General features: G+C 33.7%; 1 protein-coding gene across 5 annotated transcripts in view; it reads right to left on the minus strand.

Moving 5' to 3' along the window:
• GRID2 (glutamate ionotropic receptor delta type subunit 2) overlaps positions 1-20,716 on the minus strand; it is a 1,456,428-nt gene that overhangs the window by 1,330,285 nt on the left and 105,427 nt on the right. The window lies entirely within an intron of this gene.

Raw genomic sequence — 20,716 nt, forward strand, 5'->3', positions numbered from 1 at the left:
AAACTCAACAGTCAAATGGAACAAAGATAACTGAGGGAAAAATAGTAATCCACTATATGTTACATTTCCTTTTTTTAACTTTTTAGACCCCCTTCATGAATTTCCACATCGGATCCTTCACCTTTGGCAGCCACCAATATACCCTCTCTTTCCATGAGCTTAGGGTGTGTGTGTGTGTTTTTTAGATTCCACATTTTAAGAGAGATCATATGGTATTTGCCTTCCTCTGACTTACTTCACTTAGCATAATGTCCTCAAGGTCCATCTACGTTGTCATAAATGGTAAGAGCTCAGCCTTTTTCATGGCTGAATAATATTCACTGTATATAACTGCCACATCTTCTTTATTCATTTTTCCACTGGTGGACACTGAGGTTATTTCCATATCTTAGATATTATAAATAATGCTACAATGAATATGGAGGTGCAATATCTTTTCCTACTATTGTTTCTCTATTGTTTGTTTTCTTCAGATAAATACCCAAAAGTAGAATTGATGGTACATATGGTAGTTCTATTTTTAAGTTTTTGAGGAATCTCCATACTGTTTTCCACAGTGGCTGCACCAATTTTCATTTCTACCAGTAGTGCACAAGGGTTCCCCTTTTCTCCATATCCTCACCAACACATTATTTCTTATCTTTTTGATAATAGCCATTCTAAACATGATATCTTATTGTGATTTTAATGTGCATTTCCCTGATGATTAGTGATGCTGAACACCTATTCATGTACCTTTTGTCTTCTTTGGAAAAAAATGTCTGTTCAGATCTTCTGCTCATTTTTTTAATTGGATTATTTGGGTTTTTTTTTTGCTTTTGAGTTCTTTGAGTTCTTTATGTTTTGGATATCAATGTTTTGGATATTAATCCCTGATCACATACATGATTTGCAAATATTTTATCCCATTCAGTAGGTTATCTTTTTATTTTGTTAATTGTTTCCTTTACTGTGCAGAAGATTTTAAATTTGATGTAGTCCCATTGCTTATCATTGCTTTTGTTGCTTTACTTTTGATGTCAGACTCAAAAAATCGTCACCAAAACTCATGTCAAGGAGCTTACCACCTGTGTTTTCTTTTAGGAGTTCTATGGTTTCAAGTCTTATGTTCAAGCTTTTAATCCATTTGAGTTGATTTTTTTGTATTTTTGTGTCACTTCGTTAAAAATTGATCTCCCTATGATGATCTCTTTATTTACATTTTTTTTAAATTTAATTCTCCATCATACAATTATATTAAGGTAAAACAGAAAGGTAGGGATTGTTTATTATGTCATCTTTTCTTATTTTATCTTTCTACATGACATATGAGATAGACTATGAAAACAGTGCATTTAATAACAACAAAATATTTTCTAGGTGGCTCAGTGGGTTAAAGCCTCTGCCTTCAGCTCAGGTCATGATCTCAGGGTCCTGGGATTGAACCCTGCATCTGGCTCTCCAGTCAGTGGTGAGCCGCTTCCTCCTCTGTCCCTCTCCGCCTGCCTTTCTGCCTACTTGTGATCTCTGTCAAGTATATAAATAAAATCTTCAAAAAATATATTTTCTAACGACAAAATGGGTTGTAATTTAGCCCATAATTCAACAAACTATGTATGCTGTCCTTCACAATGTTATGGTGCCATTTCTCCCAATCCGTCCATTTCTTCATGTACTCATCAATATATATTTGGCATATATTGTGGGGAACATAACAGGTCAACATAATATGATGCAAATACTGTAAGAGAGTTCCATAAACTGGAAGACACTAAAGAAGCCAAAACTGATACTAAAGAAAAGAAAATTTATGTAGGAATGAAAGTATGTGTTATTTGGAGCATCCCTTTGATAATTTCAGTAAGAACACAGTTCAAAAATTTAGTAAGAGATCAAGCCAATGATAGGGCCAACAACTAAAAGACTGAATTCAGAATCAAGTCCATTAAGTAAATTAGCAATTCAGTATGAACTGAGTTCCTAGTAGGTGAACTTGAAAGGAAATGACCTAGTAAGTTTAGACGCCAGTGGTCAAACATCTGCATCCAATCACTAACATAAGCATTTATGCCCAAACTCCTCCATCCTAAAACACATACGTCATTAGTTAGCTGCCAGGCTAGATACGATTTCCTGCCAGTTAATTTCAGAAGGCTTCTTTGGAGGTGAATTTATGCTCTGCAAGCGTATTGCATAGCAATAGAAGAGTGGGGAGGACCCATTAGGTCTATAAACAAGGGCCTAGAGCAATAGAAAAACAAAGTATACAGCTATTATACATAATATATAACCAAAAGTGTTTTTACTCTGAATACTGTGCCATTCAAGAATCAAAGAAAATTTATTTGTTCTTGTTCTTTGCTGTTGCATTTCCTCTTCAAAAAGGAAACATTTCCATATTATTGTTCTCTGCACACCTGAGTAGCGAAGGAGCCTAACTTAACAAACATTATCTTCTGCGTTCACATGAAGCTATCACTTCTATATATCTGAAAGCTGCGTTATATTTATATTCCTGCACTTTAGCATTCTCACTTAACTACTGCTTTAATTAAAAATGGGAACACTAGGTTTATTAGACATCTGCAGTTCTCTTTCTCAACTATGTCACATTGTTTCATATCCTTAATCTAAGCATTTACTTTGTCCACCCTAATTCCCATTTTCCTGCTTCAGACATCACATAAGAGCTCTTTGTACATCATGCCATCAGATACTCTCTAGTCCCAGGAATTTGTATTATTCTGAGAATTTCAATTCTGGCTGTCAGTGAATGCTCAAGGGTCTCATTATTAGTTATAGTTTCATAAAATCCAAAATGAGTTTTAGACATGAAATTGATCAAATATCTGAAGATACCATATGCAAGAGACATAGTGCGTATAAGTTCCATGGAAAGGCAGAACTGTGTGTTGAATCATAAAGCATTTATTGCTTTACTATGTGCATTCAAATGCTCAGGAATTAAAGTGAGATGCTAAAGAGAAAGAAAATGGGTGAGATCGAGACATGTCTCCATGGCTGAGGAGGAGAGAACTATAGAAAGCTAGAGAATGCAGAGTATAATATTTTTTTTTTAATTCATTTATTTGAGAGAGAGAGCGAGCATGAGCGGGGGAGGAGCAAAGAGAGAGGGAAAAGCAGACTCCCAGTTGAGCAGACACCCAATGCAGGGCTGAATCCCAGGACCCCGAGATCATGACCTGAGCCAAAGTCAGATGTCTAACGTACTAAGCCACCCAGGCATGCCCAGAATAATACTTCTGATCATAATAATACAGATTAAAATATTAGCTAATAGTTTAGCTGTCAATACTTAAAATATATTATTTTAATTCTCCTTCTAAGTTAGATGACATTACTAACTCCATTTATAAATTATGAAATGGGGGTACAGAATGGTTGAGTAACTTGCTCTAAATCACACAGCTGGGAAATGGTGGAGCCAGGATTTAAACTACGCAGTTTAACTCCAGTCTGTTTCAGCACTCTAGTCAAATCTACTTAATCTGTGTGGGAAAGCAAGAAGCTGCCTGTACAGAAAAAACTACAAACATACTAGAGGAGGGCTGGTTCTAATTAAAATACCATGCAATTTAGATTGTATCTTAAATAGTACTTTGCAACCCTGGGAAGAAAGCACTGATTCATAAAATATCCAGTGAAAGTATAAAAGTTCAGGCAGGTGAATTTGGATGCAAGTTGAAGTTTTTCATTTTGTGATTCTCAGTCCTTAGCTAATGTGTGTGTATATATATATACATACATATATGTTTTTTTTCTCAAGTGTGTTCTTGTGCTCATATTTGATATTTGTGGGCAGTTTTGTTAATTAAGCAGAAGTTATCAACAATTAACGTAGTGTGAGCTGTTCGTAAAGTATTATAAATAATACAGTGATTAATTGCCATATCTAAAATAGTCACCCTTTAGTACACTTTAAAGATGGATTTTCTTGGTTCAATTTGCTGTTGTCTACTTAATAATCATAATCGTGTGGAAAAAATCATCTTCTTTACTTCTTTCCAACAGAAAATTATATTTAAATCATTTGCTATAAGATACTTGTTTTGCTTGGTAGCCAAGAAAATTCTTGTAATTATTATAATAACCTTAAAGTTTCTGCTGAATTCAGCACAACTGAAAATTTAACTGCCTTACTAAACTGTTTAATAGCAATTTAAAACTTAATTTCACCATTTAAAATGTAATTTAGATAGTCAAGGGAATTACGTTTCACTCTCATTCATTATACTGTTTTATTTCTAGTAAATAATAATAGTTATTAGCTCATCTTTGTACAAGCAACTTCTGAGTCTTTGCTTACTTATGGGAGTATAAAAGGCAGTCCTTTTTATTATTAAAATTCCTGGTGTAAGTGGACAGTTTTTTTGGTGAAATATTAGAAGGAGTTAGAAATGTGCCTTGTATTTTCATTTATTTCAAAAGAATATCATTACCATGTCAAAATGGTGAGGAAATAATTTTGTTAAACTGATTTATTTACGCATTGATCTTGAGACTTTCTTTCCATATTCAATAAGTTTTTGGGTTATTTGCTGTTGTTTTAGTCTTTTTACAGATGTTTGATATGTATTGCCAACTACATTTTTGTTGCTTGTGTGTCAGTAGTCGTAGAAAATTACTTCCAACTATCATTCTAGTCCTCATCGTGAATAGTTTTTAACTACCAAAAAATTATCACCACTAAAAGTTTTAAACTTAAATTAAAAAGCCAATTTACTTCACCCAAAGGAGTCATTCATCTTACCAAATCACACTAGAATCACACAGTATTTTCAGTATTGTCCAGTTCTACACATAACACCCTACAGAAAAACATTGGAATACGGGGTCTCCTATGTATCTCACAGACAGACAGGAAGCCAAAGAGGTAGATGTCCTTCACAGACAGAATAACCTTGAACTCTTTCTAATAATTATCAAATCCTAGTTGAGAGAATTTTATGGAAATAAATGTATTTTATTATGGATCAAGACAGATTACTAGAGAATTATGAACTTGTGTCCCACTGCTTGGGCTCCTGTAGATTGTTTTTATTGCATTTCATCTCAGTAATGGGATGTTGTAAGAAACCCAAATGCTACCTGCCATTATAGGTAACATTATTCTGGACAATCCAAATGAAATAGTTTTAACACAGCTTCAAATGCTACTTCCCAAAGAGTAACTTTTCCGTCTCATTCTTAAATTTATGGACATTATAAATCTTCTAATTGTTTAATTAATCTTATTGCTCCTCTGGTTTTGGTTACTGAAAACAAATCTGCAATTTATGTCTACAACATCTCTATTCAATACATCTGTGCTTACTTTTGGCTCTATAATTTAACCATTCTGGCTATCTCTTGCACCCAACTTCTGCATGTTTAAATTTTATTTTAGGATGTTAAACACATTACTGAAAATTAACTCTAATGTTTTGTAAAGGAAAATGACCTATAAATAAGATATTGCATAAGATAATGCATAAGAAGTACTACTCCCTCTGTTTAAGCCTATTTCATCAGAATATAATATCTCTTTTCTTTTTAAACTCTACATCATCTTCCCCTCTAATTCCTTCCAGTCTGTCTTTAAATATATATGGACTCAGATAACTCCAAAATGTACACCTCCAGTTTCAACTCTCCCCGGATCTCAACTCTTTTCTGTGTAATTGCCTAATCAATATGAAATATCTGCTTTGGCTTCCAAAGGCCTTAATTTCTCCTCCAAACTCATTTGTGCTCCATCCTTCCCCATCTCTGCAAATACCACCAGAATTACATTTGTTTGCTCAAAAGCAATAGCATCCTCCATTTTCTTCTTCAATAATAGCTCTTCCTATAAAACAGATTCAGGACATGACCATTTTTCACCATGAAGATGGCTAGGCTCTCCTCCCAGTCTGAGCTCTCAGCATCTTTCACTGAGGCTACAGCAATGTTTCTACTATCGGTTCTCCATGTTTTATTATTGGTTCACTACAATCTCCTATCTATAGAACTTAATTATTTATATTGCACTTTCTGATATTTGACATTAAATAAAACACTTACTATTTTCTGACTCAACCATTATAATTTAAGCTATAAGAAGCAAGGATTTTTTTGTCTTGTTCATGCACTATTGAACCCCAAGTGTCTAAAACAGTACCTTGTAGGTTTCTTCTGCTATTAACTTAGTCAAGCTAAGAGCAATGTTGCCCAGAATCATCTTCCCTTTATGGTACTGAGTTAGAGATGGACAAAAGAGGAATTTGCAAAAGATTAAGATGAAAGGAATCTTCTAAAGAGACAGTTGTCATTATTTTTCAAGCATACTTTAGTATCAGATAGCGTGACTGATACAGAGGTGCCCAGCAGATTCTAACTTGTCCTCACTCTCTTCTTTTCTGTTTTGATTCTTCTTTCCTGCTAGTAGCACTACTTGAGTAACAGCAGCCTTAGGCCCACTAGCAGATAAGTAATCATGGAGCAAGTGGGGACAGAGCTCACAGAGGCAAAAGCTTCTAACTGACTTCTCCACAAGGTTCCGTTTCAGTCCCATTCCAGCAACTGAATGTCGCTTCATTCTCAGCCTTTTTGTGTTAACACCTAGGTCACTAACGACACTGCTTTCAGAAGGCAGACTGATGAACTTTTCACCAATCCTCTTGACTCCCCCCTCTATCCCATCATTTCCCAATCTCCTCCCATGACTATATAAATTCTAACTCCCACAATATAACCCTTCTCCCAATATACTAGTTTCAAGGACTAGACATGCAGAAGACACCACTACTTATTTAATTAATAAATATAAAATACTTTGCACAGATCTTAGCACATAAATAGTACTCAAAAATACTACTTGTCATAATTACATAATTATCATTAATAAATATAAATGAAATGTTTAATATAATGCTCTCAGAGGTGTTCATACACAACATGGAGGTATTTAGAAACCAGCCATGTGAAAGAACAAGAGATAGAACTGAAGAAAATCAAGAGCTATTTTTATTGACCTTTTTAGGCTCAATGTACTAACTGGAAGAGAATATGTGTTAAAAAATTACTGTGTGAATGCTATGGCAGTTTTATCCATTTGTAAAGCTATCATATGCGATTGACATTTGCTTTACATATTTATGTATTGTGTGAAGGACAGAACTGGGGATTGAAATTAGTAGGAACCAAATCAAATATTAAAAAATCCCTTGTATCAAACAGAAAGTATGATATGCCTTACAGGCATGCAAACTTTGTTAGCATTATTTTAAAAATGCTAATAATTGATCTTTAGGGATAAACATATTCCTGTAATGGGTTGGAGTTTACACAGAATAATCACAAAATTGTCATCAAATCTTCAATTCTATGCATTCTTCAATAGCTGCTATCTGCATAGTGGTACCACACGAGATGTTCAACTCCATTGTTTAAGTTTATGATGATAATTTCTAGACAAATATAACAAATACATAATGAATTGATCCAATCAAATTTATATTATTGTTTAGTATTACATATGCTTCCTGGCAAAGCTATATTAGACAACTGTCAAAGGATGGGTTTGTAATCATTGCAGAATTCTCTGAAGGAAAGTGATTTTTCCAGTTGGATGCCTTTCATGCAACTGATTTTTTTTTTTTTTTTTGAGGAAGAGCTAAAGCCTCTTCAATCAGGATAAACCCCAAGAATAACGTTATATGCTAAAATTATGTTTGAACCAATTCACACTTAAAATCTTCTGATGCTTCACAGTAAAGATTAAGAAATGGATGATATACACTTTTCTACATTTTCAAAGAACAGTGTCAACTCTGTATTATTCAAATAATTAAAATAGGTAATTTTTTAATTTTCAAAAATTATTTTCTGATGATTACTACTATTGTTCATATGAATGATCTTTATAATAAATGTCCTAAAATGGTTCTGATAAAACTTTTGTCTTAGTTTAAAGCTGCTCTAAATAAGTACTTGTTCTCAGAGATGTTGTTTTTCTTTTTCTCATTAGTTTCAGAGGTAGAATTTAGTGGTTCATCAGTTGCATATAACACCCAGTGCTCATTATATCAAGTGCCCTCCTTAATGCCCATCACCCAATTATCTCTTCTCCCCACCAATCACCCCTTTAGAGATGTCCTTTAAGGAGAAAAGGAAGGAGGAAGGTGATTTGAAATTGTGCACTATCTTCTTGCTCTCACACTTTGCTCATTTTCTTCCCTTTTCTAACTCCTACTCAACTTAAAGAAGCAGAGTACAAGAGTACTGAAGCAGTATTTCCTACTTAAACCTGTCACCATCATCAAACAGACGAGATACTACTTCAATCTGAGCTCCAGGCTCTTACAGCATTGGCCAAATTCACAAATGTGATGTCCACGTTGTTGACATTTATTTGATATAGTTTATCCCTCATCTTAATTTACCAGGGCAGACATTCAGTTCAGGTTCTTTGATTATCCACCAACTCCTCAATTTTCTCCCAAGACACTCCAATCCATATCTATAGTTTCAATTATCCCTAGAGGCATATTACCCATTTCTTGAGCTATTTACATATGAGAATGTTAGGCGATCTAAACCACATTCCCTCCCCCACATAAGTTAAAAGCCAATTAAGAAACAATCACAGGAGAGAGACAAATAAAGGAGTAAAATGTTAAGCTTTATTACTAGTACACTATTTAGACAGAGTCCACATTTTATCTGTGACCAAAACAGGCTTACAACATACCACGCCTAAAAAGAACAGGTTCGTCTATGTTATCCCAAGCTTACCTCAAGTATCAGAGACTCACTAATTAAACTCTTAAGCTCTCTGGAGATTACTAGAAATATCTAATTCTACCAAAGAAATAGAGACAGAGATAGAGAGGGAAAGGAATGGACAGGAAGATGGAGAAGGAAGAAGAGGGAAAGGAATGGACAGGAAGATGGAGAAGGAAGAAGAGGGAAAGGGAAAGAGAAGGAGAGGAACAGGGAGGAGTGAGAATATATTTATATCAGTTTCCTCCCCCAAAATCATAACCAAGTAATCTTTCCACCTACTCTGGAGAGGACTGAGTAAAAGGTAAGGTGAAATGTTCAGCATATTATTGTTTTAGGAGTTCTTCCTCATAGAAATATGAGACCAGGGAAATGAAGTTTCCCACTAGCATGACCTACTTAACATACCATTCATGGGGTCTCAACAAACATTGAACTTATGTCCTTTTGGGGGAGATGAAGGGATAGATACAAACTCAGTGAATAGTACCACCATCACCTAATTAAGCAAGTGAGAACTCTAGACGCTATCCTTGACATCTTGTTTTTCCCCTTGTTTTCTTTACAAAACCATTAGTAATTCATATCTATCTTATCCAATAATTAAATCTTGAATCTGTCTCCACTTCCCTCTGTCCAAACTACCACCATCTTTCTCTTTGTCCGCTCATCTACATATACTCTTAACGTTCTCCAATCTTTCATCTACATTATAGCCAGAGTGACATTTTAAAAATACAAATATGACTAGGTCACAAATCTCCACTTCCATCCCAGCCCTATCCTGTCCCACTGTCCTCAGTACTCTTTACATAACCTAACGTCTTTAACAGTCATTCTTCACCTTCACTTGGCCTCATTTTACACCATCCTCCATTTTACTCTGTTCTCCAGCCATTCTAGCCTTCCCTTAGCTTAGTTCATTTACCAAACCCATTTCTGCTGCAGGGCCTCTGAACATGCTTACTGCTGTCACACTTATTCTTCAAATTTCAGCTCAGTCCTTTCTTCCTTAGAGAAGCACCTCTGACCACCAAGACTCTTCCATACAATGTAGTATTGTGTGTATTGTTCCTTCTTATCACATATAACTATCAGAATTTTGTATTTTTGTTAATTATTTGGTTCACAATCACCACTTCATATTTATTAAACTATAACCCCACAATTGCACATAATATAATACCTGAATGCTATTATATCTAGTGTTTAGTACATGCCTGGTATTGAAAATAGCATTTGTTGAATTAGTGAATAAGTGATGATCACTGCACCTTCACCTTTCTATTGTAATTATATATTCTGCTAGACTTTGGGTTCTTTGAGAGTAGGAGCTTTATATTTTCCCTACTTGAATTATTTCTATTTCATATTACTACAATTATTCATTATTTACTCATCTTAATTCTATCTTAAGTTGCTGATACAAAACACAATAAAAGAGAGTTTCTAAATTTTCTGTTACCTATGTTTAGAATTTTTTAACTTAAGATTTTTAAATGTATATATAATACATTTCAAATCCCATTTTTATTATTTATGGAAGCATAATCAGTGTATTCTTTTCCTTTATCAAAGATAAAAACTATTTTCATGAATTATCACATTATCATTAATAACTAGTTAACAATCATTTTTGCCACCACTCTGAGCATTAAAATGATCTACCTTTGCTGTAAAGTATAATGCAATTTAGTATACATGAGATAATGTACATGAAAATAATTTATTAACAATAAAATGATGTAGGAAGGTGAATTATTGCTAATATCAATAATTTTGTTAGGATATATCAGCAATGATGCATGTAAATAAACATTAGATGAAAAAGCTTGTCAGAAACTGCTTTTCAATTGTAACAAGTTATGAAAGATAATCTTATAGCTTAAGGATGACTCATTTAATTTATCTTATTCTTTCCCAATAAAAAATAAGATAGGGTAAAAAGCATGCTCTGGATATCCTAACAAACCTCTTGTCTAGGATATCCTGACAGAAATGAAAAAGATTTTTTTATGGAGTAATGAGAATCTAACATACTTTATCACCATACCACAATCAATCAATTCCTGAGATTTTAAATTCATTTTTTAATTTTAATTGTTTTAAAATACTATATTGAGACTTTTTTCCTATAAAAATATCAGTCTTGGATATAACCCTATAAATGGTTAACAATGAAAATTAATGTTAGCTAGATGAATATCCTACTAACAGAAACTAAATCTGAAAAAAAAATCTCAAGGCAGAGTGAATATACTATACTGTAGAATTTATAACCAAGATGAACTCTTGGATGAACAAGATGAATTTCCAAGGAGAAGTTACTTTCTAGACCACTGTTCACAACCAGAAGTTTTTCTTTGTCCCAGCTTCTAGGAAAGCTCATAACCACCACTGATATCATCAGCCACTCAACTCCTTCTGGCTTTCTGTCTACCTCAGATTCAACCTAGTGTTAATCTTTTCAATTATTACCTGATCAATAGGTTAACTCATTTGTCATTGTCGTCTCCTCCTTCTCCTTCTCCTTCTCCTTCTCCTTCTCCTTCTCCTTCTTCTTCTTCTTCTGGCCTCTGTTTATGTAATATCTACTCTTAAAAACTCCAAACTAGCATTAACAGTCATCTATTTCCTTTCTCTGGCTACTAGGGCCCTTTGGAGAAAATCACAAAAGCTTTGCAGACTTGAGCTCCCAAAGATCAACATGTTCAGACTAATTTTTGAATCTTCAGGGATACCTGATAATCCTTCTAAATATCTCTAGCTTCCATGTTATACCCCCAAAACAACTGTTCTTAACTTTTATCATTCTCATAAAACCTAACCTTCCCCCAAGCTATTGTCACAGACAATGGCATTATTTTCTACTTCACCAAGAAAATAAACAGCATGATGCAGCAACTTCCTCAAATTAATGTTCTCCAGTCTACAAATTTACTTATTTATGATGTCAAGCCTTCACCACCTGTCATCAGTTTCAGGGCAAAGCTATTCTACTCATCAGATGATCTATCATTCCTATTTTGTTATACATTTTCAATACCTCATTTCTCATCCCATCCTTTTAAAATCCCTCACAATCACTTTGCATATGTAAACCCCTTAAATGGTGGCATTCCTCAATATGTAATTGTTGGTTCTGTAGGTTCTTTTTGTTGTTTTATCACTTTGGCACACTTTCTTCCTTTTTGATTAATACTTTATGTCTAATCTTTCTCCTTTAGCCCACATCCATAATTTTAATGACTTGGATAATGCTTTGGCACCACAGACTGAAGGTCTACATCTAAACATCTTGTATTCTTCCACCTCCTCCATCATTCAGATTATCAACTGGTCTCAGGCTAGCACTTTTATCTTTCCATGAACTGGATCATTCTTCAAATAACACACACAGTTTAATTTTAACCCAATTTATTTTAAACGCATATATAATCAACAACAAATATAGGGAATGATTTATTAGGGGTACTGAGATGAATGAGCCACGGGTGTCCTCTCAAACTCATAATAAAAATTTATACAATATAATATCATAAATGTAAAAATGTACATGTGTACAAGATAAAGAGAAAATACAGAAGAATATCATAAGTAAAACAAAAGAATGCTCCTTAGGACCTTCAACAGAAAATTTCTGAAAGTAATAACCTTCACTTTAGGTTGAAGGTCACAGGATTTGCTCCAGTGAACAAAAGAGAGGAGGACACTTACTACAGACAAGTGAAACACAAGCACAAAGAAATAAAGGTCTGAAATGCCAGGGTATGTTTGGTGACCTAGAAGCAATTCAGTGTTTCTGCCTTGTAAAGTGCAACAGAGTGTGTGGATGGGGTAATAATGATGCTAAATGGAATGGTAGGAATGAATATTTATTGTTATTACAAATTTTCAGTTAATGAAGTTTAAGTGTAAAAAATTAATGTGAAAATGGAGAATAAGATGTGATTAACTCATAAAATAATTTGTTTCTAATTTTAAAATTATTTTACATGATAAATGAAAATCTTTGAGGTTAAAAAAAAGGCAGAAGTATAAAAATTACAGACCAACATTATAGAAAAATTATCAAGGGCAAAAAGTAAATGTTGTTCTCTTCTTTTTATTTTCCTTCACGTCAACATTTTCAGAATTAGGAGATTTAGAAAAGACTTTCATAATTTATATTGCAAAGAAACAGTTTGTTTTTATGATGAAACACAAATGCTCTTCTTAAATATGCAATAAATCAGTTGGCACATAGCTTACTCTCCAATTTCAAAATGTTTTTATTTCAATATTGAACTGCAAGTAAGACTTCCAACTTATTTCCTAAAAGAATCAGAATATAAATCACGGTTACCTTTCTAGGTTATCTCACAAGAGCCAAATATAAATATATCACATACAAATAGATTATAAATATCTAACAAAAACAGAGAATTTGGATTTTTGGTGAATAGGTGATGGATCTTAGATCTGAAAATGTGGAGAAAACAAAGAGAATAAATACAACATACACATATAAGGTACAAATTTATTATATATGAAATGTCTTGCTAGAGAGGTTGGAGACAGCATTCAAAAATCCTTACATGTAACAGGTGAAAATTGTAAAAGTAAATGCATTAAAAATCAAGAAAAGGGGGAAAATATGGGAGGATGAATTATTATACCAAGAAGATGCAGAAAGCGCAGCAAGTTTTACAAGTTTTACTTGTTTACAAGTTTTACTATTTCTTAATGTTTCCACGGAAAAATCTTCAAGGTCCAGTTTGTAAAAATAATTTGAGATGAGGTGTGGTGTCAAATGAAAGGAGTTCAAATATATGATTTTCTGCTGGAATGGCTGTTTCAATAATAATTTTTGTTTGTTTGTTTGTTTGTTTTGCTTTTTACTTACTAAAGAAATAGCCAGACCAATGTTGATATTAATGATAGACACAAACTCACCACACAGTAGAACCTGCTGAGAAGACATCAGTTGCCTTCTTCAGTCATCATAACAATCTTAGGAAGTAAGTACAATAGATCTATAAACACTTAGATATAATTCTGCTATCCAAAAACACAGTAAAAACCAAAAGTTTGGTTTTTGTTGCTTATTTTTTCATAAATCTGACACACAAGCCCTTTTGATGGGAAATTTGACCTGAACTGCGTTGAAGTTATAGTTTTCATTTATTTCACTATGAATGACTATTACTATGTTTCTTTGAAAAACTACAAGTTGCTTAGCAGATCTGCTGAGGTTATTACATACATATTGTCTGTACAATATGTACAATATTATCTTTCTAAAAATCCAGTATTTCTGGATTCTGAAACATATCTGCCACCAAAAGTTTCAGGTAAGGGATTGCTTACTGTACTACTATATGCATTTCCTAAGTGAAATAGGAGAAGTCCAAGAACATGCATCTAAAATGTGTCTAAGATCTAAATCCAGATAGAGCTTGAGTTTAAGCTCTTGTCCACTATATGTATCATGTCTGTATAAAAACTTTGTTTCTAGTAGAATGTCAGCTTCATGAAATCAGAGATTTTGTCTAATTTATTCAATTTGTTATTGCTAATGCTCATGAAAGAATTTGGAGATTGTATACGAAATAGGTATACAATAAATAAATGTTTGTGGAAGCATGAACTGTGTCTATCAACTCAGCCTTCTGCAGATACTGACATAAAGTGAGTTCAAAATATAGTTCCTAACAAGGAAAGCTCTTCTGTGTTCTGCTAAATGTACTGCCATGTTTTAAGAGTCAACGAAGAGTGTAACACTAAATTTCCCTTGTGAAGGAAAGAAGCCTAATGAAATTATGTGCCCAAATGTGAAGTCCACTATATAAAGATATGGGGTTGAAGAGTTCTTAAGGGCAGATCAAAGATGTTTCCCAGAAAGTCATGGTAGGTCTGCTCTAACACATAAAATTTAAACGGCATTGCAAAGGATACGGCCACAATCAGGATAGTCTGGAAAATGACTAAACAGCTACATCAGGCTTGGATATAACATTTCTATTTTCTTAAAAAAAAAAAAAATATGAGGAGTCTTTTTAATTAGAGAGGGCATACCCAGACCATGTTCTTCTTATAGACATATCCTGATTCTCTCTTTATTAGGAATGCTGACAGCAGAGAAAAACTAGTACAATATCCAAGGTCAAAATAATTTAGCAAATTCCACAAAATGACTAATAACAACAACAGACCAACACTGATTGGGACCAGGGCACACCCCCTGAACAAATTCTAGGTGTGCCAATTGTACCTCTCTCTCCTCATTGCCAGAGTATCTGCAGTGGTGCTAAATCCTAGTATGTAGGAAGGAGTTTCATATTCACCTAAATCAATAATTGAACCAATTTCATTTATAACACAGATACACAATATATTTATTATGTACATTTTTTTAATTTATGTTGAATATTGATTGCTTCATTTTCACATATCATTGTGTATTTTACTATACCAGCATCTAATATCTGTTAAAAATTCTAGTTCCTGAAGTTTCTCAAGTCCCAATTTTGAGAAATAAGTGTCTTAAATGGTAATTTTTAAATTCACCTACAAAAGTAACACTGTCTGGAAACAAAAAAAAAAACCAAACTCCCAAGTACAGAGAAATAGTGATTACAAGAGAAAAGGCAGGTGGGGGTATAGGTGAAGTAGGAGAAGGGAATTTTTTTTTTTTTTAAGATTGATCTATTTATTTGAGAGAGAGAGAGTCCAGTGGGGAGAAGCAGAGGGACAAAGTCCAAGTGGACTCCACGCTAAGCACAGAGCCAGTTGCAGGGCTGGATTCTATGACCCCAAGAGCACAACCGGAGTGGCACCCCAGGTGAAGAAAATTTTAAAAAGAGAAGAAACTGTCTGAGACACTATGAATTTTAAGTTGAATGACATTAAGTATCACAAAACAGTAAATATCTATAAATCAATTATGCTATCCACATACAGTATATTATAGTTCCCTAGAGTTAATCTGCCATCTCTAGACTCTTATGTGGTTTGTTTGAAGGGAACCCTTCAAAAAGAGTGAGGAAATATATTAATGGAAAGACAACTCTATGACAACTAGAGGAAAGAAAACCCTCTCCCTTCATGCCACGGCTCCTATGACATAAGTTTGTTTTGTTTTGTTTGTTTTCTGGTTTGTTTGTTTTTTTTTCCAGGGGACACAATAACCACAAACCAAATTATAAGGAAGAAAAAGAAGAACTAAAGAGAAAAATTTCAAATAAGGAAATGAGAAGAGATGACGTAGGAATAACATAAAGTTTAAAAACCAAATAAATACAAACAAATTAGAGACATAAAAGCCTAAAAGATGCTGATGGTGATAGATTATGCAGATGAGTTATCAGGCAAAATATATAATACCCTTAAAGGAATTATGATACCTTAAAATCATATAAATGATCAAGATAAAGTTAAAAACTTAAAGCCAGAAGATTTAAAAATTGGTAAAATTCCACATTTCAGAGACAGAGAACACTAAGAATATGAAATAAAGCGCCAAAAAAGTAAAAACACAAGATATTTGAATATAAACATGACTGGATATTAGAGATAAGTTTAAAATAATGTTAAAGAAGGATCATTAGCAAAATAAAATGCATGAATGTACAAAACTGCAGTGTAGCAGACTTAAAGATTAAAGAAAGATGAACATGTTTCCTTACTGAAAACAAATGTTTAAGGGGGGATGGGGGAACAGGGTGATGGGTATTGAGGAGGGTACGTGTTGTGATAAGCACTGGGTGTTATACGCAACTAATGAATCATTGAACACTACATCAAAAACATGATATTCTATACAGTGGCTGACTAAAAATAAAAAAATAAATAAAAACCCAAATGTTTAAAGTGCTGTAAAAAAGAAAAAAACAAAACAAAACAACAAAACATAGATATAGACAAGGAGCACAATCCTTGATCATTCATGAAAGACTGTCTCCCAGGAGTGTGGCATTCTCTGTTCCTTCCACCAGTTCCTAAAGTTTTAAAAATGTACCATTCTATTTATAAACCTTCAGGATCAGACCCCCACATAGTAGCAGGCCCTCTGTTTCCCTAGCACAAGTAATGGCTTATCCAGCCCTTCAGAATTCCCCAGCTAAATTTAATTTAGAAATTGAACAGATGAATTGACTTTCCCTATGCCTATCCCTCAGCATCTTTCAAGAACTTTCATTTGTATTGTTTACAAAGTCTCCTTGATTCTCAAGGTTAAAGCACCAAACCCATAACAGAAGGGACAGTGGAGTATGTAATTGATAAGGGGTAAAGGGCAGAGGGATGGACCCCATGAACAGATCCAACTTTCCTACCTCATTAGAATAGCAAACTAGAGAAAAGAAGGGGTCACATCTGAAGGTAAACCTTAGAGTTCTGTAAGTAATTTTCTGTGTTCCAAGTCTTATAGCCTACATGTCAATCTCAAAGTCTTTTTTCCTAGCCAAAACTTGGCCAGTGTACAGCCCATGTCCAAGAGTCATACTATTTTTTATTCAAGATTGACTAAACCCCAGGTGTGTGTCGTAGTGATAGGACTGGGTAAGAGGAGGGGAAAAAAAAGATACCCTCTAACCGATAGCCAAGGGAGAAAAATTCAAAATTTATTTAGAGAAATTTCCAACCTTCTTTGTAGGAAATTTTTAATATCCTCCACCTATTTATGTTGGTGGATTGTTCAGCTTTTCTACATAGAGCGGTGCTCGGAGCAACTGTGCAGCTGGCCTGCAACTAATTCAGGCTTTACTTATCGTCCAGCATATATAAGCAAATACAATCTATTTGTGGAGTCATTAGTCATGCTCCCTGGGATATTCCCCTTTCTACACACACAGACACACATATACATTTCCCTTGCCCTATTTTTGTTAACTTCTAGAAATGTTTCTTGCCAGACCCAGGATAAAGAAATCTTGCTCAGGTGAATCATGAAAGCTCTATGGCTTTATCCAGTTCTGTCTCGTCTATTTATGATTTTTTTTCTCGGATTTTCAGTGTCCCTTCTAACCAACGAGTTTCTATTGGCATAATTAACGGGTCAGTGTGGGCTTGGCTGTGAAAAGGGAGAAAATGGCTGTCTGAATTTTTATTAATTAAAGAAAATACAGATTTTGTAACAATATACATGACATGGAAATTTTGTTGATGCTAATCTCTATTATTTTTAATGAATTACATGAAAAACTACTTAAATTATTAAAGACTAATATTGACTTCATTTGTTTCCCAGACAGAAAGCTTAAATGTGGGACCATCTGGTTGGAAAGAGGAGACCAGAAAGCCCCCTTATTCTTCAGGGAGAAAGCTCTCCATACTTCTCAAAGCAAAATGCCCCCCATTCATTTGCACATAATACTATCCTGCCTTCTGTTCCTAAACCAGGTGTTTTGAAAATATTTCTTTTCAAATTCTAATCATCATGTTTAAAATCACTGGATGCTTCCCCTACAGTGAGAGTGACTTGCTTGACTTTTCCTAAGATCAAAAACCTAAAATTTACAGGGATAAATGTGTTTTTATTACCTTGAAATTATGAATGTTATTTTAATGGGTATGATTTATACCCTCATTTCTAAAAAGGAACTGAAGTAGTTATACTAAATTCAGTACAGAGGAAATATGACCTTATGAAATATTTTCATGTGCTGAATTTTTTTTGTATTTCTGAATATAGGCTATGACCTACTTTTGAGATTAGAGTCAGGGACACTTTTATCCTAATCAAAATTTTCCTTCTTATATATATATTGGTATGTTGAAACTCTACATATATTAAAACATGAATTATGGCACAGACGTCTGAGACATCAAGCATAAAAAGACCTTACCCTCCATTGCACAGGATGGAGGACTACTTCAGTACACTGAACTACCTGATCCCTTTTATAGTTTTCTTTTGATTGTATTCTTTTCCTTTTCTACATATAGAACATACCAAAATTTGTAATTACATAATTATATGTGGTTAATAATTCAAGCTCAATATCCTCTAAAAGAGTGTCAGTTCCATGAGAGTAATGATCACTTATATATTTATAAATAGATATTACTAACATTTTACGGCATTAATAATGTCCCAGGCACAGTTTAAAGTACTTAAAGTACTTAAATATATTTAATTCTCCGTAACAGTCCTATTATGGTTATTATTTGCACTTTGCAAAAAAGGAAACAGAAAGAAGTTAATTAACTAGCTCAAAGTCCAGTTGTTGGGAAGTACAGGAGCTACTCTTCAAAAGCATGCAATTCCTTGGCTCTGGCATTTATGTTCTCAATGACTATGTTACTTGGCGTGGTTATAAATAGGCTCTAGAATCAGACTGCCTTTTTTAATTCTAGCCCTACTCCTTTTTAACACAGGGACTTAGGAAAAGTTACTTATCTCCCTGTTTCCTTTTGGAAAAAAATAATACATACTACCTACCACAAAGAATAGGTGATAAAATTAAATTAGTTATTACATAGAAGCACCTAGCTCCTGATATCATGCTTGCTTCATTGCAGGTATCCAAAATAGATTTGTTCAATGAATGAAGACAAAATTACTATATAGACAGATATAACATATCCTTCCTAGCTTCTTTGTTTTTTGTTTATTTTCTAACATATGGCTAAATTACCCAGGATCAACTCCTTTGGGGAAAGAATTTTAAAAATGTAAATGAACTTCTGGGATAAAACACAGGAATTACTTTGTGACCTTAGATTAAGCAAATGGTTCCTGAAACATGACAACAAAAGCAGAGCAATAGATAAATTGAACTTCATAAAAATTAAACATTTGTGTGTATCAAAGGACACCATAAAGAAAGTGAAAGACAACCTTAGAATATGAGAAAAATTCTGCAAATCATATATGTGATTAGGGACTTGTATTGAGCATATACGAAAAACACTTACAATTTAACAATGATCAGACAAATAACCCAATTTAAAAATAGACAAGTATTTCAATATATATTACAACAAGGAAGATACACAAGTGGCCAATAAGTACATGAAAAGATGCTCAACAGCATGAGTCTTTTGTGAAAGAGAAATCAAAGGCTTCATGAGATATGACTCCACATATACAAAAAGGCTTCATTAAAAACAAAAAAAAAAAAGGATAGGCAATTTCAAGTGCTGGTGAGGATGCGGAGAAATTTCAACCTTCATGCATTGCTGGCAGGAATTTAAAATGGTGCAGCCATTTTGGAAAATTTTGGCAGTTTTTCCTCAAAATGTTAACATAGAATTATCACAAGACCCAGTGATTCAACTCCTAGGTACAACTCAAGAAAACTGAAAACATACAGCCACATAAAAACCTGTACAAAACTGTTTATAGCAGCATTATTCATAAGAGCTCAAAAAGGGGCAACAACCCCAGCTGATGAACAAAATATGGATTGTTATTCAGTAATAAAAAAATCACATATGTTATAACACGGATGAACCATGAAAACATTTAACCAAATGAAAGAAACCAATCACAAAAGCCCACATATCATGATTCTATTAATCTGAAAAGTCCAGAATAAACAAATCCAAGGATACAAAGTCAGTTAGTGGATGGATTTTCTTTAAGGAGTGATGAAAATGTTCCAAAATGAGTGGTAATGATTGTACAACCTTGTGAAAAAAAAAACTAAAAACCACTTAACCGTACACTTTATAAGGATGGATTTTATGGTATATGAATTGTATCTCAATAAAGCCGTTGTTACGAATGTAAAGGAGACCACAGTTTCTGGCTGCAATACTTACAGTAACTATGTCTGTGACTACGTACACATTCACTCATTCTGAGTTTCAGTTCCCAAGATAATAAAATGAATAGTTGAGACTTATCTTTAAGAATTCTCCAGCTATGGAATTCTAGCCATAAAGAAATGTTTTGCTTAACTAAAAAATTACATAATTATACACACATATACACTAACACACATGCACACACATAATCCACATATATACTTAACTGTTTTCATTCTAC

Source organism: Lontra canadensis, unplaced genomic scaffold, assembly GCF_010015895.1.
Source record: "Lontra canadensis isolate GAN:19392208 unplaced genomic scaffold, GSC_riverotter_1.0 scaffold1, whole genome shotgun sequence".
Lineage (NCBI taxonomy): Eukaryota > Metazoa > Chordata > Mammalia > Carnivora > Mustelidae > Lontra > Lontra canadensis.